Genomic DNA, 25112 nt, shown 5'->3' with positions numbered 1-25112 from the left:
GCATGTTTCTGGAACTGACCTGGTTGCCGATCTGGGCTGCTCACACTCCCAGGCCCCAGACACAATCAGGTCAAGCTCCCTGGGGTCAGGCGGAACCTCCAGTCCCTTCCTGCGCCTGCTTGGCCTCTCTGCTCTGGTTTTCACCTGGCTCAGGTCCGGCTTTATTGGGATTCCGCTGTAGGTAACCCCGACTCTCCTTCCTGGCATTTTCAGTGGCCGGCCCTTTTCTCTTGGTGCCGGCTCCTGGTGCCCTCTTTGGCACATACCCCCACTTAGCAGCCAGTAACCTGGCCAGGCCCCATCCACCTCAGCGCCTCTCTGGTCCTGGGACGGCCCCAGCTCTCTCTGTGGTGTGGTGGGCCTCTCCGCACAGGGCCGGCTGCCTGCCGCCCACCCGCCCCTCGTCCAACACTCCAGGTCTTTTTTCTCCAGTGTGCTCCTTATGGTCCTGGTTCCCCACCTCAAACCCCCTCCCTGGCTCCATGGAAGGGTTGCTCCCACCCATCAGGGCAGCAGCTGATCCCATGCCCATTCTGCGCCCCATTAGGTCACTTCACCGACTCTTTCCCCCACCCCGTGAGAGACGGACACCATCCCCGTATTCAAGTGAGGAGAATGAGGTTTAGAAAGGTTAAGTCATTTGTGCGAGAGCATGCCGCTGAGGCTCAATTCCACAACTGTCTGACCCCGAAGCCTGTGCCCCTTTTCTTCCTCCCCATGGGGCACGCCCCCACCCCACTGACCGCCTTTGCCCGGTGAGAAGGAGAAGAGAAAGGACTTCTGTCGCCTTCATATTTCCCCACTAATATTTGCTGAGCGCTGCTCCCAAGGCACGTCCTATGCATCATGTCATGCCTCTGCTCTTACTACAGCCCCTGAATGTCCATTTTCCAGTTGAAGAAACTAAGTCACAAAGGGCAGTCTGCCCAGGGTCCCCAAGTAGAGAATGGCAGGCTGAGATTGAAATCCAGGCCATCAGACCCTGCTATGCAGCCACCCCCTTCTATTGATGCTAGGAGAGCACGGGGACGTGCACAACACACAGATGTCCCTGGGCACCCTGAGCCCTTCATGCAGGTGGCCATCATCTGGGGCTGGAGCGTCCAAAGCAGGGGGCAGACGCCCAGGCAGCACAAATGTCTGATAGGGATGCTCTCCTCACTATCCCTCATACACTGTCCAGCATCCTCCTGCCGCATGGCTGTATGCCTGGGCTGTTCCCTCTCCCTGTGATGCTTTTCCCCCAGATGTACACCTGGCTTGCTCTCTCTCACCCTTCCCACGTCTGCTCAGGTGTCTCCTTCTCTGAGAGCTCTTCCTTACCACCCTATTTGTCCCATGTTCCCCTTGCCCTGTTTTACTTCTCTTCTGACCACTTACCACCAGCTGACATGTGTAGTAATATGTCTCCTCCGCTAGAACATAGCTCTATAAGATCAGGGACTTGGCCTATTTTACTCTCCAGGGTGAAACGGTGCCAGGACAGTGCTTGCCTCATAGTCCTGCCCGATCAACCTTGCTTGTACAAGTGAATGAATGAATGAATGAATGACGCAAGAGCCCATTCCCTAGAACGGAAATCCAGTGTCAGAACAGGCCCAGCCATCACACCCAGCAATGTGATTGGATACCTGCCTGGGGCAAGGCCAAGCCTCTAGCTGGGAACCACATGGTCCCAATGCATTTTCAGAGGTTCCTTGTCATTTCACCAACACTCATCAGGGACCCCCGTAGCCACAGGACTGTGCTGGGCCAGCTCAGGGTGGGCTGATGGGGTGGGGTGGCAGATGTCTGGAACTCTGTGTCTAGGGCCTGTTGGTCCCCTGTACACACTGAGTACCTGCACCACTGGGACAGAGAAACGAGTCCCCCTGCCCTGCAGGGCCAAGAAGGGCTGCTCCAGGGGCCTGGGGTGAGGGGAGGGACAGGCCAGAGCAGACCCAGGCCACACTTGAACCCCAGGGAATGACAAGCACCTTCCTTGGTGTGTCTCCTCCACTTGCCCTAGTTACTGACTAGGGGAAAAGTTGACTTTGTTTCAGTGCAGGACTAACAGCATCATCTGCTGTCTTTGCACCTTTGCCGAATGTGCTAGAATGTAAGCTCCAGGCAGACGGGATTTTGTCAGCTGTGCACAGTGACTGGCACATGTGGCAGCTCCCGAGCCACTCATGGGATGATGGGCTTGTTGAAGGTGTGTGCCCACGGCTGTCATGGGGCCACATTATATCCTTCCCGGTGATCCCATGCCCATCGTCCCCCAGGGTCTTCACAGAGGGCAGGGGCCAGCCCCACGGGGGTCTGTTGTGAGGATGACACCAGCCTTGTGTGCCTGACCCAGAGCAGCCCACAGCAGATATTAGCTCTTCCAATGTCTTGCTCCTGGTCCTCTTGGGCACATGACGAAACTGAGCCATGGTGAGGTCTAGCAAATGACCTACCTTGCCCTTTAGCCTGGAGCTGTTTCCTCCGCACACCTAGTAAGCATCTGCATTTGAACTGTAATCTGTCACTTGAACTCGGTCCATCAGATTGAGGAAGGCGGCGACCGCCCCTAGTGGGGTGTTAGGCCACATCATGGTTAAATATTGGGGACCATGGATTTGGCTTCCCTGGCTGATGGGTTGGAGATCTGCAGGAGGGCCTGTGGCTCTGTGGGCCCTCCCCACTGGGCCTGGAGCCCTCGGCACACAGCCGCGATTCTGAAAGCTGACAGATGCCCAGTGTTCCCACAGACAGGCCAGGGAGATGGGGCCACGCGGCCAGAACAGCTGGGTGGAGGCTGGTGGCAGGAGGTAGCATGAGGCCCTGCTTTGTTCCTGGATGGTCATGGGGTCAGTCAGAAACACAGAGAAGCCCCTTTCCTTTCCCTTTGGGCCACAGCCCAGGATTCAGAGCTTCCTGCTTGCTGGCCAAGGAGAGCCGCTGGGAGAGCCCTGGATGGGGCTTGGCACTGATGCTGGCAGGCCACCAGCATGGGCTGCCAGCCCGCGCTGGGGCCTCTCCGTCCCTGCAGCCCTCCTGCTCACTCCAGGACTGCCCTGGGTTAACCGAACCCAAACTGGGAGCCCGAGCCCCTGGCTGGACCCCATGCTGCTGCTCAATGGCTGTGCGGCCTTGAGCGTGTCACCTTCCTCCTGCCATCTCTGTCCCCTCACAAAACTGCCACGGAGCTCAGAGGAAGAACTTCGTTCTCTGTCTGCCACCTAGTGTATTTGCCACATACGGTGAAGACAGTGCCAGAAAGGAGGGGGGTGGGAAACAGCAGGTATCTCCTACCTTCTTTCCTGGAAGCAGATGGTAGCCACGACCTCATGCCCCAACCCTGAAAACTGTCAGCAAACAATGAGGTGTGGGTAATGGGAAGGGCATACCTGAAAGCCAGCCTCCTCGAAAGGCATCACAGACTCATCTATGAGCTCGTCTTCACTGGCTTAAGGACAGGGCTCCCTTTCATCAGCAGACTGGTGGACGGATCCACAAACAGTCCCGGGTTCCCCAGGGCCAGCAGTGGAAGGAGGCTCTCTCAGGTGCCAGGTCTGCCTGACTCTGTCCCCCTGAGCACGCTCACACTCCCACACCTGCATGCTACTGATCTAAACACTGGCTCAGGCGCAGACATGGCCCAGTGGCCTCTGGTACAAAAGTCATGCTCAGGAGATGTCTTTGTTGCTGAGCTCACCACTTCCTTCAAGAAAAGCCTCTCTCAGTTTTCTCCATGGATATGTAGCAGGTGTTTAAGTTCTGGGCTTCTGGCCTCAATGACAAGAACAGGTTTCTTGCCTTTGTAAAACTCTGGAGTCCATTAGATTTTCTTTTGTGGACTACATGGGCAGAGCCCGATAAGGCAGCCTCTTTCCTTGGGTCCACAATCTGACTGAGGGCTTTGTTTAAATGCCAAGGAGCTCATTCTTTGATCATTATTGTTATTTCAGTGGCAGGAAGCCCAAACATTTGTAGATTTCCCCTTGTGCTAGATCTTCTGTGATCTATTCATCACTGACAGTGAAGACATAGAAATTGGGTGCAGGGGCATATGACTGTGTCCACATTTAACTTCTGGGACAGTTCCAGGAACTCTCCATAGCTGAGCAAGCAGAACCATGGGGCATCAGATGATCCACAGAGCAACCTGCTGATCCTTCTGGTGGTTTGATATCAGGAGCAATGTGGCTTATTTTGCCACACCATGAATCCATAAAAATCATGAAATCTCCATGTTGGAAGCTCAAGTATTTAAAACCACTCCTGCCACCCTCCTAGAGCCTTGAGGTGATCTGAAAGAATACCATACTTGTTTGGGTAAGTTGAGGCTTTCATTTTCGATTATGAAGACAACTACTACCAGAAAGAGCAGTGTAAGGTCTGAAGCTTCTCTTAAAGGAATCTATTTTGATTCAACTTTATATGCTCCACAGAAATTTCCTCTCCCATAATGACTACTCAAAGGGAGGCCTTTGGTGTTTGTCTTTTATCAAGAGCATGAAGGATGGATGGATGTGTGGGTAGGTGGATGGATGGATGGATGTTTGGTTGGATGGGTGGATGGATGGATAGATAGATGGATGGATGTTTAGTTGGATGGATGCATGGATGGGTGGTTGGATGAGTAGAAGGATGGATGGATAGATGAGTGGTTGGCTAGGTAGATGGTTGGAAGGGTGGATGGATAGAAAGAGGGAAACAGAATGAGTGAATGAATGAGTTTGTTTCAAATATTTCATGCTTCAACCCCCAAACAGATTTTAATTTAGATATTTTATTACCAAAAATAGTAGTTGTGAAACTTAAGTGAAAATCCACACATGGTCTGAGTTGAATATGATGCTCCTAAGCATCCATGCTCTAAATGTATTATTTAATCATCTTCTGAGTCAGTTCCTTGTATTGGGCAAGATGTGATTTTTTTTCTGTTTCTGAATAATCTATCTAGAAACCCTGGGAGTTCCATAATACATACCGTCCATTGTTTGTTGATTACAAACCCTTTTGAAAAGGTTGTGTAAAATTATTTTTGGAAAATCCAAATGCCTACTAAGCACATGTTCATTAGCTACCTGGGTTCTGTCTCAAAAAAGATACTTATTTAGAAGGAGCAGACTTTTAAAATCTAATGCTCAATTCATTTTTATTCTTAAAAATTTCAAAGCATCCTTTGCTCCCAGTCTTTCAGTCCACTTACGCTGCAGGGACAAACAACCCAATGTATTAATGATTTATGAGAATAAACATTTATTTCATGCTCACTTTACATGAGAACAGTGGCATCCCTGGGCCTTGAAGGCTTTCATGTGTTTTCTATTCTGCAACCCAAGCTGAAGGAGCAGTGCAAACTAAGACACGCTGTTTTAGTTTGGGGGGCTACGCTCAAGAAAGGCCAAGGTGAACTTGACAATCAACTACGGAGCTTCTGCTCAGACCTGGCAAACATGATCCCCAAGCATCTCATTAAGAAAGCATGTCACAGGACCAAGCCTAAAACCAGCAGGGCAGAAACCTGTGATCCTAGGACACTCAGGCAGGTGACATGCCAGGGAGTAGGGATGTTGAACCCAACCGCAAAGAGGGAGTAAATAGCAAGCAATATTAATTCAATCCACCACATGTTTAATACATTCTTGGTGTTTTGGTTAAATCTCAGGCCTACTGAATCTTTGTGAATAGCACTGAATTTGTTTCTAACTAGCAGTCGTCTTTCATAAAGACTCATCCCTGCTCTGCAGTATTCTCGAATTTGATCTGTTTCAAAGCTCTTTGTTCTACATAATATAACATTTTCTATTTGAGTGATGAAAGGCATATAAAGCAGAAAGAACATGACTCTAAGTCTGAGGACTTAGGCTCAGGCTTGGCCCAGATCTTAACTAGCCATGCAGTCTTCTGGGGGCCTCAGTGTTCTCATCTGTGTGTGTCGGAGGTAATGTGCACACGAGTATTTAGGAAAGAGGAGGCACCAAAGACATATATGTTGGCTAGAGACTGCGTGGCAAGGGTTGAACAATTAACCAAGGCTGATGGAGGCTGTGGCGCCAGAGCCGCATCCTGGAGGCCCGGGTCCCTCTTTAGATGCTGGCTTGCTGCAGGTGTCTGGACGGGATGAGGCCGAGTGGCATTTGAGGGTGCTTTGAGCCGTGGCTGGGTACCAACCGGTACGGGGTTGGGAGTTAGTGGTTTACTGACCCATGCAGCATTTCAGTGTTCTCAGCTATGCCTTGGCCCTGTGTGTTGTTGGCTTTTTGTTTTTGTTTTTTGTTTGTTTGTTTGTTTGTTTTTATTATTCTTTCAGATGAAAAAGGCAGAGTTGCCAAGCAGGAAGATTATTTAGCTAGAAATCCCAAGACATGAGTTCTAGGCTCAGTGCTCCTGGTCACTTGGCCAGTCACTTCATCTTTCTGTGCCCCATTCTTCTCCCCATGGGATGCAGGAAGCCCCCTCTGCCTTACAGAGCTGGCATCGGGAGAAAACGGGGTGTTGAGAGCAAAGCCCCCTGCACCGCGTCTGGCTTGCCAGCAGCTATTTCCTGAATCTGTGTCTGAACCTGATTGTATCTTTTTTTTTTTTAAAGATTTTATTTATTTACTTGACAGAGGGAAATCACAAGTAGATGGAGAGGCAGGCAGAGAGAGAGAGAGAGAGAGGGAAGCAGGCTCCCTGCCGAGCAGAGAGCCCGATGCGGGACTCGATCCCAGGACCCTGAGATGATGACCTGAGCCGAAGGCAGTGGCTTAACCCACTGAGCCACCCAGGCGCCCTGAACCTGATTGTATCTTGACCCGAATTCGGCTCCTCTATTCTATCACACTCTAATTCCATGAACACGTTTTCTAGAAACTTCGTAAGATGGGTTGCTCTCCGGGACAAGTACGTGATTCGTATGTGGTGGTCCGAGCGGTGCCGGTATGTGGTGCGGACACAATGACAATTTCCCTGGACCCTTTGTTGCCACTCATCTCTGCACTGCTTTGCTGAGACCAGCCCACTGTTGCCTCTGCCCTCCTTCTCTGTCACTTCCGACGGCCGTCATCTTCTTGGCTCTTCTTTATTTCCTTCATTTTCTGTTCTTTATTTGCTTCCTTCTTTTCAACCTCTCCTGCACTTCAGGGGATCGGCTCGGAGAGCCAGGATGCATTTAACTGCAAGTAGCAGAGACCCCCCCTCACCCCCCATGATCCACCTTAGTCACTGGTCCAGACACAAGGACCGCCACCCAGCAGGAAGTAGGGAGCAGTTCCATCCCCCCACCCCTCCCGTTGGCAGGATTGCCCTTGTAATTAGAAGTGAGAGGATGCCCTTTAGCCGCTGGGGCTAAATGTTTTCTTGCTCATGCTGAGGCCTGGATAGATACTGGCAGAGAGAGAAAGCACACGCCCGAGTCAGTTTCAATAGCTTCCCCCAAGAGCGCAGTCTGGAGGCGCGGGCCCTGAGGACCGTGAGGTCACACTTGACCTGCCTGAGATGGCATCACTCATTCAGGGGGGCATCAGGAAGGGTCCCCTTGTGACCGGCGGGAGTCTCTGAAGAAACCACACCGGCCCAAGACAGGAAGAGTCAACTTAAAGAGCTGCCAAGCCCAGCGAAAGACCAATCCCAAGAGCATCAGACAGACACCACCTTTCCTGCCCCTTCCCTTGTCCAGTCACCCCCACCAGAACCTTAAAGGAGCCAGGGGCAGCCCCAAAGGACAGATGGACACACGGCCAGCGGGGAGACAAGATGACAGCCACCCTGCTCTCCCAGGGCCTGGGCCAGCCCGAGTTGCCAAGGAGAGAAGCTCTAATTTGTTAAAGTTTCACGCCCTGCCCCCCTATTATTATTATTCCAGGTTGGCCTTATTCATGACTTAAGTGGAACTGTTTTATGAGAAGCAGCCAGAGCATTTTATTTATTTATTCGCATACTCTTACCTTCACAGAAGAGCCATGCAGGGCTGCTCTCCCTCTAGAACCGCAAGTTTCAACCTCCTTTCTCCTTACTGCCCCACCCCCACCTTGGGAGCCTTTTTCAATGCTCATTTCAGTCAGTTGAGCATCCCCCGTGAAATTTTAATACCACAGATATGCTTTATATGTACTTATGTCCTGTGGCTGTGAACCATTGTCATAACTAAGATTTTTTTTTTTTCCACCCGACTACCAACATTTGCCCCTTGGTGGTAAGGTAACACCTCGTCGACTATGCGTGCTCTAGAGAGTTCTGGAACACCCTGGGCCCAGCCTCCCCTGACGTTAGCATCTCGCGTGGCTGTGGCATGTTTGTCAAACCAGAGAAGTGAACATCGGCATGAAACCATGAGCTAAACTACAGACCATGTGTTCTGACGTCTCCAGTTTTCCCACCAGTGTCCTTTTCCCATGCCAGGGTCCCACCAGGGTCCCCCATGGCATTTATTTGTCATGCTTCTTAGGTGCCTTCTTTCTGTGACAGTTTCTCAGGCTTTTCTTGTTCTTCATGACCCTGATGCTTTTGAAGCATGCCAGTCTGGTCTGTTGTAGAACGTTTCTCATTTTGGGGTTGTCCAAAGCCTTCTCGTGACTAGACTGAGAATCTGAATTTTAGTGGAAAATACCATAGAGGTGCTGTCCCCTTCTGATGGTGTCAACTCAGGGGTGCACCGCCTTGACATAATTTACTGCTTTGATCCCTCGGTCAGGTGGTGTCTACCAGCTGTCCCCACGGTGCAGTTTTGCTGTTCCCCTTTCCATACTCTTGTGAGTTAGAAGCCAGTCACATCCAGCCCATGCATGACGTAGGGGACACTAAACCTCACCTCCAGGAGAGAGAAATAACAAGGAATTTGTGGACCCCTGTTAAAGTCACCACAGTAGGGGCACCTGGGTGGCTCAGTCAGTTGAGCATCTGCCTTCAGCTCAGGTCAGGATCCCAGGTCCTTGGGATTGAGTCCCATGTCGGGCTACCTGTTCAGTGGAGAGCCTGCTTCTCCCTCTCCCTCTGCCCCTGCTCCTGTGCTCTTTCTCTCTCTTGCTCACTCTCTCTCTCAAATAAATAATAAATAAAATCTTAAAAAAAAAAACCACACAACTCATCACAGTAATTACAAAGAATTTGGGGAGAGATACTTTGAGGCTATGCAAATATCCTGTTTCTCCTTTAAGTTTTACCCCCCAAATTCAGCATGCATCCATGGATATTGCTTATAACCATTGTTACTATGGTGTCTAATAGTAATTTTGTATTTTCAGCTGCCTAGGTACTATTTGGAATTCTTCTCTAAGAAAGAGTTATCTCCTCTCTCCATTTATTTCTTTATTCAGTAAGTTATTATAGACTTGTGGATATTTATTTTATTCTTTATTTATTTTATTCTCTCTAAAAAAATTTATTTTATTCTTTATTCTTTATTTTATTATATTATAATATAATACTACTGTTATTTTTTTTAAGATTTTATTTATTTATTTGACAGACAGATCACAAGTAGGCGGAGAGGCAGGCAGAGAGAGAGAGGAGGGAAGCAGGCTCCCTGCTGAGCAGAGAGCCCGATGCGGGGCTCGATCCCAGGACCCTGGGACCGTGACTTGAGCTGAAGGCAGAGGCTTTAACCCACTGAGCCACCCAGGCGCCTCTGTTATTTGTTTTGTTCCCCAAATTGTTCCACTTTTGGTCATGGGAAGCTTTTTCTGGTTGGCTCCTGTGTCGTCCTGACGCGCCTCCATTTTGTTCTTCCTCCCTCCCTTGCTCTGTCCTTCCCTCCCTTCTTTTTAAAACACTTTCTTACTTTCTGACACTATAAGATGCTCCAAGCTCAACTTGTAATTCTCTGTGCCCCAGTGTTAGAATCAGCCATTTCTCCAAGATTCTTAGAAACTTTTAATTACCCAAGAGTGACCAGGAAAGTCATGGGACATGCACTAGACTTCTTCCAAAGGGCAAAGGAGAACCAACTCTTCAGCACAGGCTTAATGGGCCAGGAGCAGGCAAAAATGAAGTTGTTTTTTAATTGTCTGTGATGTGGCCCCTTGTTCAATTTGATAGTAGCCTCAAGTCACCGCCCCTTCAGAGAGTTGGCCAGATGGGCTGAGGCACATGAAATGCTTTAGAAAGTGGACATGCTTTCGTGCAAGGGCTGATCGCTGTGGCCCACTTTGGATACTCTGTTGTTTCAGGGCCTGAGGTCTCTGAAAGTTAAAGAGTGGAAGAAATCGTTCTTACTGCAAAAAAGAACAATTTAGTAGGTTATTTTCAGCCTCCTGGGGCTGTGATGGTGAGAGAGACTGGTTAGAAAGGACTTGCATTGCGACACCTTGGCCAAGTGCTTCTGCAGCAGAAAGGACATGAGGTCAAAGGGACTTCCTACCGTCACAAGGCTGTTCTTTCCTGTAACGGTGCAATGGGGACTCTGTGGGGAGACCAGCTGGATGCCTAAGCACAACGCTGGCCCGGGGCCCCGAGGAAAAGCCCTGAGCTCAGAGATCAGATTTCACTGGAACCTTTCTAGTTGGCCTCAGAAAAGCCAACAGGGCAGGTTTCAGACTTCTAGTCAACTATTGAAATTACATTTGGAATAGCCTAGGTCAAAACCCCTCAGCTTCCCCTCTGCAACTCCCAGAAGCAGCAGCTCTCAGTGTAGGTGAGACAAAGGCAATTCATTCTTCTGGACCAGTGGGTTTCCTCCTGGCTCACAAAAGGAGTTCCTCTCATCCCCAAGAAGGCAGCTTTTGCTTTGCAAGAAGGAGGCTGATTAGCATGGGTCTGTACATCCAAGGAGCTGGCTGCCTTGCCTGTTAAGATCAATTCCAGCACCAGTGTTTTCTAATTCTGCAAATTTGCAGATTGGTAGAAGTGCCCGACTGGTTTCCATGGGAAGTTTACATCAGAGTTTACAAGTTCGCCTGAGGGAACAGAGAGCAGCATGGCTCAGAGCCAGGCCTGGGAGGCAAATTTTTTAGTCTTTTGACCTCGGTTTCTCCATCTGTAAAGTGACAGTGAATGATGCTTGCTATTTTCTTCTCCAAATACCTTCATGAGATGACAGGATAAACAGAGCTAAGAAAAATAAGGTAATCATGAATCCTGAGCAAACTCATCCTGAAGCTTCCTGTTCATCTCCTGACTAATGTAATCTAATGGAAGGAGATGCCACCAAGGATGGAAAAGTTGAGGCCAGGTGACCAAAAGTGCTGCCAACTCCAAGTCCATACTCCTGGTTATTTTTGGGTTCCTAAAATACACCAGACTAAGCCCAGTGAGAGATGAAGGAAGGTGCAAACTGTCACCAGTCCAGGAGGAGTATCTCAGCCAGCATGGGTCTGGGCAGGCTTAGAGGGACACTTGGGAAGATAGAAGGAGCAGGCATTGTCTAGGCAAGGGTGCTTCCCCAAAGGAGATGCCAGTGCCTGAAGTCCTTATGGCCAAACAGGGGGAGAAAAGCAAAGAGATGGGAAGGTGGAAGGGATTGGCATTACTGAGTACCCACAGGATGCCAGGCTTTGTACCAGGCACTTACAAGCCCCATGATGGTTGTTCATTTAGTCAGTCACCAGTAAATGCTTTCTGAATGTTTCTTATGCATAAAGAACCGTCCAAGGTTCTGAGACTATAGCAGGGAACAAAACAGAAAAATCCCTGCCCTCATGGAGCTTACATTCTAGGGGTATAGACTGATGGTACATGGGAGACAATGAAATCAATGTATAGCTTGTCATACATGGTAAGTGCCATGGGGAAGGTGGAAAAGGGGACTGGGAAGGTGTGGGATCATGATTGTACACAGGGTGTCCAGCAAGAGCCTTGCTTAGTTAGGTCTAGAGCTAAAAGTCTAATTTCAGTTTGCTTCTTGCCTTAATTTTACCAACATATTATTTTGACATAGATTATAAAATGAATGAAACATAAAGGTTAACTTGTAAACAAAGAATATGGTGGCAAACCATAGTGGTCTTAAGGGTATAAGGCTCAGAGATCTTCCCAAAGATACCCAGCTAGTGAATGTAGGAGCCAACTGCTGAGACTGACAGCTGGCTGACTGGAAAGCTTGTGCCATTTTCACTGGGCTAAGTTTCTGAATATGTCATGGTTAAGCAACAGGAGATGAGTCTGGGGCTGGATGGTGGGGACCTCCCTCTCTGGGGAGACCTTACAAAGAAGAACTCAAAGAGCGAGAAAGGAACAGGGTTGTAGACTGAGGGAAGAGGGTTTATAAATAGTTGGGGGGATGAGAAAGACAGAAAAAGGAACAAGGCTGATGGGACCAGGGAGGGGGAAAATCAATTCAAATAAGTCAGACTGCTCAGTTGGGCTTTTCGAGCGCTCAGAAGGCTGGATCTCTTCTCCCCACAAATTTCTGGGAGTGTCCCAAATCCAGAAATTCGTGGATGGACATGCAAGTAGCCTGAGAGACAAGAGTGGGAGCAGTTGCCACAATCTGAGGTTGGCTTGCTTGGCAGAGGGCAACACAGTTAGTGCCCTGGTTTTCCTGAAAATGTGAGGCCACAGGCACCCAGCACCCGTGCCAATTTGGTCACTGTTCCATGCCACCCACGCTGTGATGATGGCCTAAGAGCTGATTTTTACCATGACCTTGAGTCATGAAGAAAGGTTGGCTTTGCCCTCGGGACACAGTTCTGTTGACTGAGCCAGGGACAAGTGTAAAATGTCACCTCTGTGAAGCCTTTTTTGGACTCCTGTCGGAGCCATCAGCTGGCATTGTCAGAATCTTGTCCGTGGGGCCATCTCTCTATTAGATGTGGGACCCCTGAGGACAGAGGCAGAATTTCTGCTCCCTCCCTAGGTCTCCAGGATCTGGTGTGATGTTTTTCCCATGGAAAGGATGCAAAAATATTTGTAGGATGAAGATGGAGACCTATTTTCATCAAAAAGGTTCTGACCAAAAGCTTTAACCCTTGGGGCACCTGGGTGGCTCAGTGGGTTAAAGCCTATGCCTTCAGGTCAGGTCATGATCAGATCGAGCCCCGCATCAGGCTCTCTGCTCAGGAGGGAGCCTACTCTGCCCTCCTGCCTGCCTCTCTGCCTACTTGTGATATCTCTCTCTCTCTCTCTAATAAATGAATAAATCTTAAAAAAAAAAAAAAAAAGCTTTAGCCCTTGGAAAATTCTTTTTTTTAAAATACAAACCACCCACCCAGCAACCTAGACCCTCTAACCTTCAGATTGTTGTTCTAGACAACAGTATTCCCTTTCCCGGACCCCACTTGCTGCCATCCTTCAGGTGGCTGGGCATTGAAGGGTGATCCTGCCTTGCCCCTCCTGTCCTCAGCTTACCCCTGCCTTTCCAGAAGTTATAATATCGTTCTCTGGTCTTCCCCACACCTGCCTCCTCCTTTCCTTTTTCCCTTCTTCGGTTCAAAATTCGGGGTCTCTGGGCTGGGTGTGATCATCACCTTCCATCTTCCAGCTGGCCATGTTGTCCCCCCAACCAGTCCCATACATCCCTCCCACGTTCAGATTCCCAAACCCCGTTGGGTTGCATCTCCTTCCCTCTCAGAGCTGTCTGGCCCTTGTTCTCCCTTTCTCCTGTGTATTCCCTGAACACCCCTTGCCTCTTCAGAGCTCCTTCTGGAATTCTGCATATTCATCTGCTCCCAACGTGCCCTTCCTATCCCCTCCCTTCCTGCTTTTCCTGCAGGCAGTAAGCCTGACACTGAGGACCCCAGGCCCGGTGCCTGCCATGGGCTTCCCATTCCCAGCCCCGGCGCCTTTGCTCCTGTAGGATCTTCCGCTGGAGGGGGGGGGCGCGGGGGGCAAGCCCTTCCCTCCCATGGCCATGAGCCACATCCTGTCCTTCAGCACTCAGCCCCTAAGCCACCCCTTCTGGGAAGATGGCTCTGATTCTCCTCCTACCTTCTGTTGGGGACAATCACATGCTTTCTGGACTTGCCTCACTGAACCTTCACCCTTATCCTGGCATTTGTCACCAAACGGATCTGTAGTTATCACTGAATGTGTCTTACCTCCCCTAGAACGGTCTCCAAACTTGATTGATTTCATACTCCTCCAGAAAAGTGTTTTTTTGAGACCACACACCAGCATTTACGTTTGTTATTTATTTATAAAATGAACTACTGCGCTAATACATTTTATCCCTACTGAAACACGTAAAAACTAGGAATTACAGAAGGATGTGATGAAAACAATGGAACGGCCGGCCTGGCGTTTTCTTCCCGTGCCCACAAGAATGGTTTTGTACGCCACACTTGGAGACCACGGGTCCAAAGAGTGAAGGATGCTCAGGCTGGAGGGGCCACAGAGCTGGGGCTGCTCGTGGGGGGTGGGGCATGCAGATGGAAATGCAAGCAGGTGGCAGGACCAAGCAGGTGTGGGAGAGGAGGAGCGCTCCCAGAGAGGGGCCCAGCAAGGTGGACTGAGTGTGGCGGTTAGAGGAAAGATTCTCAGGATCCCCAAGCAGAAGGGGCAGCAGCTGGGCAGGACGCCTGCCCCAGTGTTCAGGTCATGTCCTTGGGAACACAGGCATCAGGACGGGTCAGGCTGTCAGCGGTGTGTCCTCTGAGCGTGCGTCTCAGCAGACAGTGGCAACTCAGAGCAGAGATGAGAAAGCAGTGTGAAAGAGAAGGCCCCTGACTCCCAGGAGACTGACAAACAGGAAACTAAAGCCCAAGGGAAGGTGCCCATGGTGACTGTGGCACTCCTGATGTGTGAGCTGCCCTTGAACTTGACCTCTAGTTAGCGTGTTCGAGTTCACGTTCTCCGGCATACTGTCACCACTGGCGGGCGTGTAGCCCCTGTTGCCCAGACTAGGCTGCTCTGCAAGACTGAGCTGGCTGGGATCTGGGAAGGAGAGGGAGCTTCCCCTAAATACACACACACACACACACGTGCATATACACACACCAGGCAGGACCTCTCTCTGTTAGGATGCCTTCACCAGCAATGTCTTCTCCCAAGTGTCCCTGTCACCTGCCCCACCAGAGTAGCCAATTCAGTGCCTCCATGTCTGGCCACACACACTTTCTCCTGGAGAATCTTTGATTTTCAATGAAGAGCATGGCCTGCCCTTGAGATGAGTGGGGACCAGATGGGTCAGGGTTGAAGGCCAGGGCAGGAGGGCCTGTTTTTGCTCTTCATTTCCTTTTGGGACACAAGAGAGTGGAGGAAGGTTGGAGGGACCCGCTGGCTGGGCCTTGTCACAGCTCTGCTCTGCTCTCTCCTGGATCCTGGCATGACCTCTGACTGTACTTCTTGCTAGATGGCTGGGCTGGGGAGAAGCATTGTGGGAGGATTCCAGCACTTTCTTGCTCCAGTGAGGGGAGAGAACCCCAAAGGCCCAAGGTCCCTATGCCACGGCCAGCTCCAGGCCTAATGCCCCAGTGGAAAAGAAATTCCTTCTCTCATTGACTCAGCCAATGAGCACTTATTGAGTACCTACTGTATAAATAGGCCCTGAAGAAGATGCACACAAGAAAGAACAAGCTAGAGTCTACCCTCAAGTCGAAGGTAATAAAGTTTGTACAAGGGGACATGGAACACAGAGGGAGGACTAACCCAGAGGTCAGTCATGTATCAGCCTGCCCACATGAGAGAGAAGGGTCCCATCAGAGAAGCCTAGAGAGAGAAGCAGAGAAAGTGAGGCTGGCATGAATAGGCTGGAAACTGAGAAAGTAAGCATGTGCCCCTTGCCACCAGGACTGCTAATAGGTGACGCCATTTCAGAGCAGTAGCTAGGTTGGGATGGCTTTGCAGCTACTGTTTTATATGAATTGGCTAATGCAATATGGTGCTCCCAAGGGTCAGGCCCCCTTATTCACCCCATTGCATAGATGATAAGATTGAGGCTACAAGGAGCTTTGCAACTGCCCAGGGATTATGATCCCTGAGTGATGGGGCAGGGCAGAACCCTTGCCCCCACTGCTCTGCTGTTCTCAACCTTAATCTCAGTTGATGTCCAGCTCAAGAGTCAGGACATCCCATGAGATCCTTACAGGGAAACCAAGGCACAAAGCTGTGAATAGCCAGCATGTGGCTTCACAGCTTGTAGGGGTCATGGTCACACCTATAACCTAGTCTCTTGACCCCCAGATTATCTCCCGAGATGCCAGTGCACAGGCTGGGATGCTGGGTGCCTTGTAAGAGTAAGAGAGGGTAGCAAACAGTTTGGAGGTTCCTGAGTAAGTTAAACCTACCATGTGACCTGGCAAATTGTTTCCTGGGTATGTACCCCAAAGATTGGAAAACAGGTGTTCAAGACAAAACTTGTGCATTGATGTTCATAGCAGAGCTATTTACAGTAGCCGAAAGGTGGGAAAACCCCAAATATCCATCAGCAGATGAGCAGATAAACAAAGTATGGTGTATTCATCCAATGGAAGAGTCGTCAGCCATAAAAGGGGTGAGATTCTTCACAAGCTACCACACAGATGAACCTTGAAGACATGCTAATAGGAAGAAGCCAGACACGAGATCCCATGTTGTATGATTCCTGTTACACAGAATACCCAGGATGGGCAAATCCTTAGAGACATAAGGCAGACTGGGTGGTTGCCAGGGGCAGGGGGAAGAGGGAAGGTTGAGAGTTACTGTTAACAATTATAGCGTTTCCATTTGGGGTAATGAAGAAGTTCTGGAACCACATCATAAGGATGGTTGCATGATTCTGTGTGTGTACTTAATAGCACCGAGTTTTCCCCTTAAAATGGTTTAAACTTTTATGTCATGTGTATTGTACCACAGCAGACACAGAGGGAGTGAGGGTCCTTGGGGAAGTGACTTCTTTTGGGGAAAGCAGAGGGTCACAGTACTCTAATGGGAAGTACTGGGGGACCGTATCCCTGGTTCTTTTAAAGGGGAGGTGTCTAGGAGTCCAGGAATGTCCCTAAAATGCCATGAACTCTTCAGAGAAGAGGCTTCCTACAAAGCAATAATCATCAAGTCTATGTCACTTCGGCAAAAGCAGCAAAGCAGCAACTAGTCTTTCCGTCCAGAATGATACTGTTTTGGATTTCTGCCTCTAGCTGGGAGTCTCCCCACTCTTCCGTACGTCACAGCTCCTCAGAAAGTTTTGTGAAATGACACATTCCTGGGCCTTGTTGCCAGAGACTCGGGTTCAGCTGAGGTTGCAAAGTTTCCTGGAAGTTGTGATGTGGCCTCTCTTCAGATGAGTCTTTGGGAACCACGGCCTGGCCCACTGCAGTGTTGAAGGCCATGCATGAGACTCTGGTGCATAGACACATTTGCAAATTTCCATCCTGAACCTGCCCTCAGCTTGTGCCTAGAGAAGATCTGCCCCATGGCTGACACTTTACCACCTGTTCCCATGGACCCCACACCCAGCACTGCTTCTGCTCTAAATGTCAGCCCGTCAACTCTCTGGCTCTTGGGGGTTTCTCACTGTTGTCCAAATCTCTTACAAGACTTCTCATTTCCAACATGTTGTTTTTCAAACCAAAGTCCTAGAAACCGAGTCCTTGTGGATGGGCAGGGGGACCTCACAAAACCTGTCCATTCTGGGGTAGGTAGCCTTGGTCAAGTGTGGCCCAACCCTATCCACCCCAGATTTGTCCAGTTCAGACTGGAGGACACCACAGAACATTTTATACTTTGTGATCGTTGGCTTTTAAAAAATATATTCTATGGGGTGCCTGGGTGTCTTAGTGGGTTAAAGCCTCTGCCTTTGGCTCAGGTCATGATCTCGGGGTCCTGAGATCGAGCCCTGTGTCGGGCTCCCTGCTCGGCAGGGACCCTGCTTCTCCCCCACCCTCTCTGCCTGCCTCTCTGCCTACTTGTGATCTCTGTCTGTCAAATAAATAAATAAAATCATATATATATATATATATATATATATTTCATGAATAATATCACTCTTATCATCACTAAAGAGTAGAAAATACTAATCAGCTGGAGGGAATATAACTAATTAACCCAAATCCCTCTCCTCTGAGGTAACTGTTACAAACAACATGTTGTAGAACTTTCTGGACTTTTTCCTGTGCAAATATGTGTGTCTTATGTGTTTATTTGACAAGTATTTATTGAATGCCTACTCTGTGTTATGTGCTTTCCTGGGAGCTAGGAATCCTGGAGTTAATAGTGCATCCCTGCCTTTATGGGATTGCAACTGATGTATTTGCATAAACTTTGAAAAAAAAAAAAAAAAACAAACCCTCAAAACTGTGTACTTTTTTCAAGCATTCTTTTTCCCCTTAATAGTATATTGTGAATGTCTCTCTATATCAATGAATGTAGATCTACATCATCATTTTAAAAGCTGTGTACTTTTCCACTGGGTATGTTTATAGTAATCTGTTCGGCCAACTCTGGCATAAAGTGATTTAGTGTAATTTTTCACTATTATAAACAAGGTTGACATGATCAGCTTTATCCACTGGTTTTTGATGCCTTTTTGCTATTAGCTTAGGATAAATCCATAGAAGTGGAGTTTGAGGTTAAAAGGCATATGCTTCCTTTTACTGTTTTGGGGATAGTTCCTGTTTCTTTTTTTCAAGAACAATTTTTTTTTTGAAATGTAAATACGGATTCACAGGAAGTTGCAAAGATGGGTCCCAAAGGTCCCACATACCTTGCATCCGGTTTTCCCCCATGGTTACATCTTGTATGACTATAGTACAACAGTGAAACCAGGAATTGACATTATTGTAATGTGTGTCTGTGGCTCTGCGTCATTTTATCACACATTCATCACTCATGGAATTGCTGCCCAAATCAAGATACAGAACTATTCCTCCACCCCAAAGTTCTCCCCCGTTCTAACTCTTCCTAGTCATAGCCACCCCTCTCCCTCCAATCATTTCCAGCTGCTGGAAACCACTAATCTATTCTCCATATCTACAATTCAGTCATTTTGAGAATGTTATGTAAACTGAATCATACATTATCTGACCTTTGTGAGTCTTTTTTTTTTTTTTAAACTCAGCATATTGTCCTTGAGATTTATCTGGATGTTTGCATATATCAATAGTCTATTCCTTTTTAAAAAAATTGCTTAATAGTATTTTATGTAACCACAGTTTATTCACCTTTTGAAGTGCAGGGTTGGCTTTTTATCAGTTAGGCTACTGTGAATACTTGTGTACAGGTTGTGTGGGTAAAAGTTTGTATCTATTGTTGGATCGTATGCTAAGTGTACATTCCATTTTTTAAGAGAATGCCAAACTCTCTTTCAGAGTGGATGACCCATTTCACATTCCCACCAGCAATGTATGAAAGACCAGTTTCTCTACATCCTTGCCAGCATTTGGTTTTGTCACTACTTTTAACTTTAGCTGTTTCAATGCCTGTGTCATGATTTTTTTTTTTAAGATTTTTATTATTTATTTTACAGAGAGAGATCACAAGTAGGCAGAGAGGCAGGCAGAGAGAGAGGAAGGGAAGCAGGCTCCCTCCTGAGTAGAGAGCCTGATGCGGGGCTCGATCCCAGGACCCTAAGATCATGACCTGAGCCGAAGGCAGAGGCTTTAACCCACTGAGCCACCCAGGTGCCCCCTGTGTCATGATTTTTGTGTGTGTGGTTTTCCTTTGCATTTGGCTAGTGGCAAATGATATTGCATATTTGTTCATGTCTTTTGCCCGTTTTCTAATTGGGTTATTATTTTCTCCATTGGGTTTTGAGAGTTCTTTGTATGTTCTTTCTACTAGGTGTTTGTCAGATAATGTAGTTTGCAAATATTTCCTCCCAGTCTGTAGCTAGTCTTTTCATCCCCTTCCTAGGGTCTTTTGCAGATCAAAAGGTTTTTGTTGTGATGAGGTCCATCCACTTTACTGATTTTTTTTTTTTCTTTTCTGGGTGACACTTTTGATGTCATGTCTAGAACTTTTCACTGAGCTCTGGGTCTGGAATATATTCTTCTGTTATGTCTAAATTTTGTAGTTTTGCATTTTATGTTTCAATCTCTGACCCATTTTGAGTTAAATCCTGTATGAAGGACTGTATATGGTTTGGGTTGAGCCTTGCTGGTTTTGCCTGTGGCTAATCAAGTTGTTCCAGCACCGCTTGTTGAAAAGACTGGCTTTCCTTCTCCTTTGTCAAATCTATTGTTGTGCAGTCACTTCTGGATTGGCTGTTCAGTCTGCTGTATGGGTACATCATTCAGCCAATACTCCGAGCCTTGATTACTCTAATTATATGATCAGCCTCCAAATCAGGTAGCGTGACTCCTCTCACTTTATTTTCCTTTTTCAAAATCATCTTAGCCATTCCAGTTCCTTTAGCATGAACTTTTGAGAGACCTTTGATGCTATGGTACCCATGTATCCCCCAAAGGAGGCACTAATGTCAGCTTCCGCTAGCAGGGAAGGAGGGGCGCTGTTTCCACACACCCACACCAGCCCCGGCTCTTATCATTCTTGTTCTATCTTTGCCTATCTGTTAACTGAAGAATTATATCACATCCTGATTGTAAATTGAGTTTCTTTAGCTGTCTTTAAAAATCTAGGCAGGAAGCCAGGGCTCTCAGATGTTAGGTATAAAAGTTTGGTAGCCTCATGGCATGAAGCTTCGCATCTCAGGTTTCAGAAATGCCCAACAGAGAGAGCAGACAGGCTTGTGTGCATCCAGTGATAACTCCTCTTCCTCACTTGTTCTTGTTCTTGGCTCCTGGAGATGAAATCATCTGTTCAGCCCGCCACACGTCATCTCCAGGCAACAGACATCCCTCCAAAGAAAAGCCCGGATGGACCTTCAAAACACATTCAGAAGCTGACCACGTGTCACCATTGTCACTAACGCTCATTTGAGTGATGCTGTCTCCTGTGTGGATTATCTCCATAGCCTTCTAACAGTGTCCCAGCTTCTCTGCTGATTTCCTGAGATCTGTTCTCGAGCCAGAAGCCACAGCGTTGTCTGATGCACAAGTCAGAGTCTCTTTTACGCTCCATATCCTCCCTTCTCACCCAGAGTCAAAGCCACAGTTCTGAGTGGCTTGCATGGCCCCCATGCCCACATCCCCATAGTGTCTGCTCAGTCTCTGCCTTAGCCCTGTGGCATCCCTGCCCTTCCTCAAACACACCCAGAAAGCACCATGACCTTGGTCTCTTTTGCTGTTTTCATCTGTTTGAAAGACAGTTCCCTCTGCCTGCTGTGGGTCCCCAGACATCCACCCAGCTAGTTCCCTCTCCTCCACCTGTTCCAAATTGGAACATCCACCCAGCATTGCCTTCATGGCCCTGTTTCCTCATGGTACCCATAGGCGGATACACTGTGTATGTTGTACTTGCTTGTTAATTGTTAACTTCCCTCCTAGAAGAAATTAACAAAGAAGAAGAATTTAACAAAGTTCATTTGTTAACTTCCCTCTTAGAAGAACAAAGATTTTGTTCCTTTACTTACCTACTACTCTATCACTAGGATTAATACACTGCCTGGTATATAATGAGTACTCAGTAAATATCCGATGAGTGAGTGAGTGAATGAATGAATGAATGAATGGCCACCTCACAATCAACTGCTTATTTTAAACACTTAGGTTGTTTCCAGTTTTCATAACAAACAATACTAACATGAATGTTCTTGAAGTGAAACGCTCAAGCACAGATATGATTGTCTCCTTAGGATTAATTTCTACATTTGAGTGGCTGGGTCAGGGGGATGTACATCTTTCAAAGTTTCTGGCAGTTAGCCCTCCAGAAAGGCAGTATCAATTTCCATGCTTACCAGAAATATGTGCGTCTTTTCCGAACACACTCACCAACACCAGGTGTTGCCATTTTTAGAAAGTCTTTGCCAAATTGTTACTTGCCACTATCTTCTCAATGTGAGTTTTATGGAAGGAGATTGATGTAATTGGATCAAAACCAACCCTCCTAGAGCAGTCCAGACATGGCCTTCCTATGCGTGTTTCTTCTCACCATCCTCGATCAGAGCCCAGGGCAGAGGCCAGATACGTAAGCACCAGTGAGGAGGCTAGATGTCCAGACACAGAGCTTTCCAGAAGTCTAATACAGCCCCACCCGCACCCGTAAAGGGGGCATTTAGGTTGTCTAGTGGAGAGAATGGAGGATGTATGTTTTATATCACTTCCCGGAACTGGTACTTTTCCCAGCCAAGCTCTGAATAGGACCTAGAGAGCCAACAGTTCAAGCTTTTGCTATCTTCCAAACCCCCTTGTGCCCCTCAAACCAATGGCTCTCAAACTCAGAGAGTCCCCAGATCACCCGCAAGGCTTATTAACACATACACACCTATGTGCCAGTAGGTCAGGGATGGTGGGGACCCCAGGTCTGCATTTTTAACAAGTTCTCAGATGATGCCGAGGAGGGAACCACACTTTGAGCACTGCTGGCCTAGACAATGGGTGTTTATTTTGTCTTCTTCCCATTGGTTCTTTTCCCCAACCCCTTAAGCCTGGGTTAGGCCCTAGCCTCCATGCCCCATGTGGGCTCTATGATGGCACTGGCCACATTGTGACACTGCAATCTTTTCCTGTGGCTTTCACCCCGATTTGGAGGTGGACTCCAGTATGGGGACCGCATTTCATCTCAGTCCCTTTAGGGTGTGTTGGACTGCTCATCATAGAGGACTTCCATGAAAGTTCCCCAGAAGGAAGAGGAGAGGTGAGTGGTCTCCCCCGGGCCCTGTGTCAGACTCATGTGTACTGACTAGCACATAAGCAAAGGGCAGAGGTCACCCCATGGCTTGAAAGTCGGAGGCTTATCCCAGGACTAACTATCACTTCCTCTGACCATCAGAGTCTGAGGTCATTAAGAAGACATTCAGTAATGAGACAGGCCAGGAGGTTTGTTTTACAGTCAAGGAATTGAGACCCCAAGAAGAGGAGTGACTAACTTGAGATCACTCTCCTGACCGATGATGAGGGTGAGACTTGAATCCCTGGGCCCCTAACAGCCTCCTGTACGGGAGACAGAGGGACAAGACGGGTATCATGTGGACTCAGGACAGGGACCTGGCAAGTGGCCTGGGTGCTCTACTCTCTTAGGCTTCTAGCACCTCCCTTTGCCCATAGCCTATGTATGAAGTCGTGGAGCCATGCTGCTATGTGGGTTGAACTAGATCCCCCATGGGAATGGGCCTAGCACTGTGCCTGGCGCGTGAAGGGTGTCTGACATCCCCTGCTTTTTGTGACTCCTGCTGGTCTTCCGAGCAGTCCCCTGACCCCCTACTCAGTGCTGTTGTTCCAAAGGGCAGTGTGGTCTCTGGCCACCCTTTGGCTAGATGAGTCTTACACTCCCAGAGGGAGGAAGGGGGAGAAGCTGAAGAACCTTTCTGGTTCTTCCAGGAAGGACACACACCTGAAGGTGCAGATGGCACTTCACGTGATGTCAGCCCCTGATCACATTTTGTGAACTTCCCTTCCCTCCTCACCACATCCTCCTGGGGTTTTCAGAGTCAGAGCTGGAGTGGAAGGTGCAGGCTGAAGTTAAATATAGAAAGGCACCTACTCATGGTGAAATGCGTGGGCTGAGCCTTGGGTGAGGGGGCGTATGCACCTGCTAAATTTAGCGACCTTACTTCCTCTCCTGGCCCCTTATGGGCCATTATGCAAACAGCAGTGCTTGTCAGTTTCCCTCCGAGGAAGACTTGGGAGGGGGAGAGGAGAACTTGGATGTGAAGCCCCCCAGTTCATCACAGTCCCTCACCCCTGGAAGGTCCCATCGGTTGTCACTTTTTACCCCTGAAGCTGATCTGAGAGCTGGCATGGAGGGTGTTGCTGAACTCACTTTACAAATGAAGACGCTGAGCCCCAGAGAGGCTGAGGGACTTGCCCAGCATCATCTGGGGCTAGGGCCCAGACATAAGCTCAGGGTTTCACACTGACTCCCCTATCAGTTCCTGAGAACCTAGCACAACAGTGCTCAGGGCTTGGTAGCCCCGTGGCCAATAAATAGCGGTCAGAGTACCCAGAGTCCTGAGCAGATCGTGAACTGAAGATAGAAAGCCTGCACCCAAAAGACTGTGACCCACGAGGAACCCAAGGCTTGAAACTCAAAGGGTGGCCACAGCCTAGTAGCCCTGGCCTCATCTGGGAACCCAGGAATGAGGAGACCCAGCATCGTCTGAAACCTGCTGAATCAGATTCCATATTTTAATAAGGTTCCCCGGTGACTCGTGTGCAAATTTAAGCTTGCAAAGCACTGGGCTAATATGGAGAGCAGTGCTCACTTAGTCAATTCATGGAATTTTGGACTCCAGACATTTGTTCTTTTACTCCCTCATTTATTCAACTGGCATTTATGGATTGACTTCTGCAATTGAGGCCTCGTGCTCAATTCTGAGACAGAAAATGGGTCTCACATTGATAAACACTTGTGTGTCTAGCAAGATGGCTTAGACTTCTTGGTTTGTTATTGAGATACAAGTGACCTATAGCGTTACATTAGTTACAGGTGTACAACACTGGTGTGTATTGTGAAACGATTGCACAGTAAGTCTAGTTAGCTTTCACTACTGCACGTGGCTACCACATTTTTTTCTTGTAATGAGATCTGTTGAGATCTATGAGATCTTAAGATCTATCCTCTTAGCAACTTTCTTTTTTTTATCTTTTTAAAAGATTTTATTTATTTATCCAACATGTAGAGATTGCAAGTAGGCAGAGAGGCAGGCAGAGAGAGAGGGGGAAGCAGGCTCCCTGCTGAGCAGAGAGTCCAATGTGGGGCTTGATCCCAGGACCCTGGGATCATGACCCGAGCCAAAGGCAGAGGCTTCACCCACTGAGCCACCCAGGCACCCCACCCCCGCAACATGGTATTATTAACCATTGTCACTATGCTGTACATTACATACCTAGGACTTATTTGTGTTATAACTAGTACTTTTTGACCACCTTCATCCAGTTTATCCAGCTCCTGCCTCTGGTAACCACCAGTTTGTTCTCTGTTATCTATGAGTTCAGTGTTTGTGTTTTATTTTTTGTAGATTTCACATATAAGTGAGATTATACAGTATTTGTCTTTCTCTCTCTGACTTATTTCACTTCCCACAATGCCCTCAAGGTCCAACCGTATCATTGAATAGCAACATTTCCTTCTTTTTAAATGGCTAAATAATATTTCACCATATAAATATAGCCCACATCTTTATCCATTCATCCACTGAGGGATGGTGGCTCCCATGTCTTGGTTATTGTAAATAAGACTGCACCAAGCATCAGGGTGCATAGATCTTTTTGATTTAGTGTTTTCACTTTTTGCAGATAAATACCCAAGAA

At 48.1% G+C, this 25112-nt stretch overlaps 1 protein-coding gene across 5 annotated transcripts in view; it reads left to right on the top strand.

The window, feature by feature from the left end:
* HIVEP3 (HIVEP zinc finger 3) overlaps positions 1-25112 on the top strand; it is a 456791-nt gene that overhangs the window by 225074 nt on the left and 206605 nt on the right. The window contains exon 1 of one of the 5 annotated variants that reach the window (XM_082687127.1): positions 22397-22497. The exons of the other annotated variants lie outside the window; for them this stretch is intronic. The gene's annotated coding sequence lies outside the window, so the exon portion shown is untranslated. Of the gene's footprint in view, positions 1-22396; positions 22498-25112 lie in introns of those variants that run through there. 5 annotated transcript variants of the gene reach the window in all.

This window comes from Mustela nivalis (assembly GCF_964662115.1).
Source record: "Mustela nivalis genome assembly, chromosome: 10".
Lineage (NCBI taxonomy): Eukaryota > Metazoa > Chordata > Mammalia > Carnivora > Mustelidae > Mustela > Mustela nivalis.
Note: the sequence above shows the minus strand (reverse complement) of the source record. Positions and strands in the feature narration are given on the sequence as shown.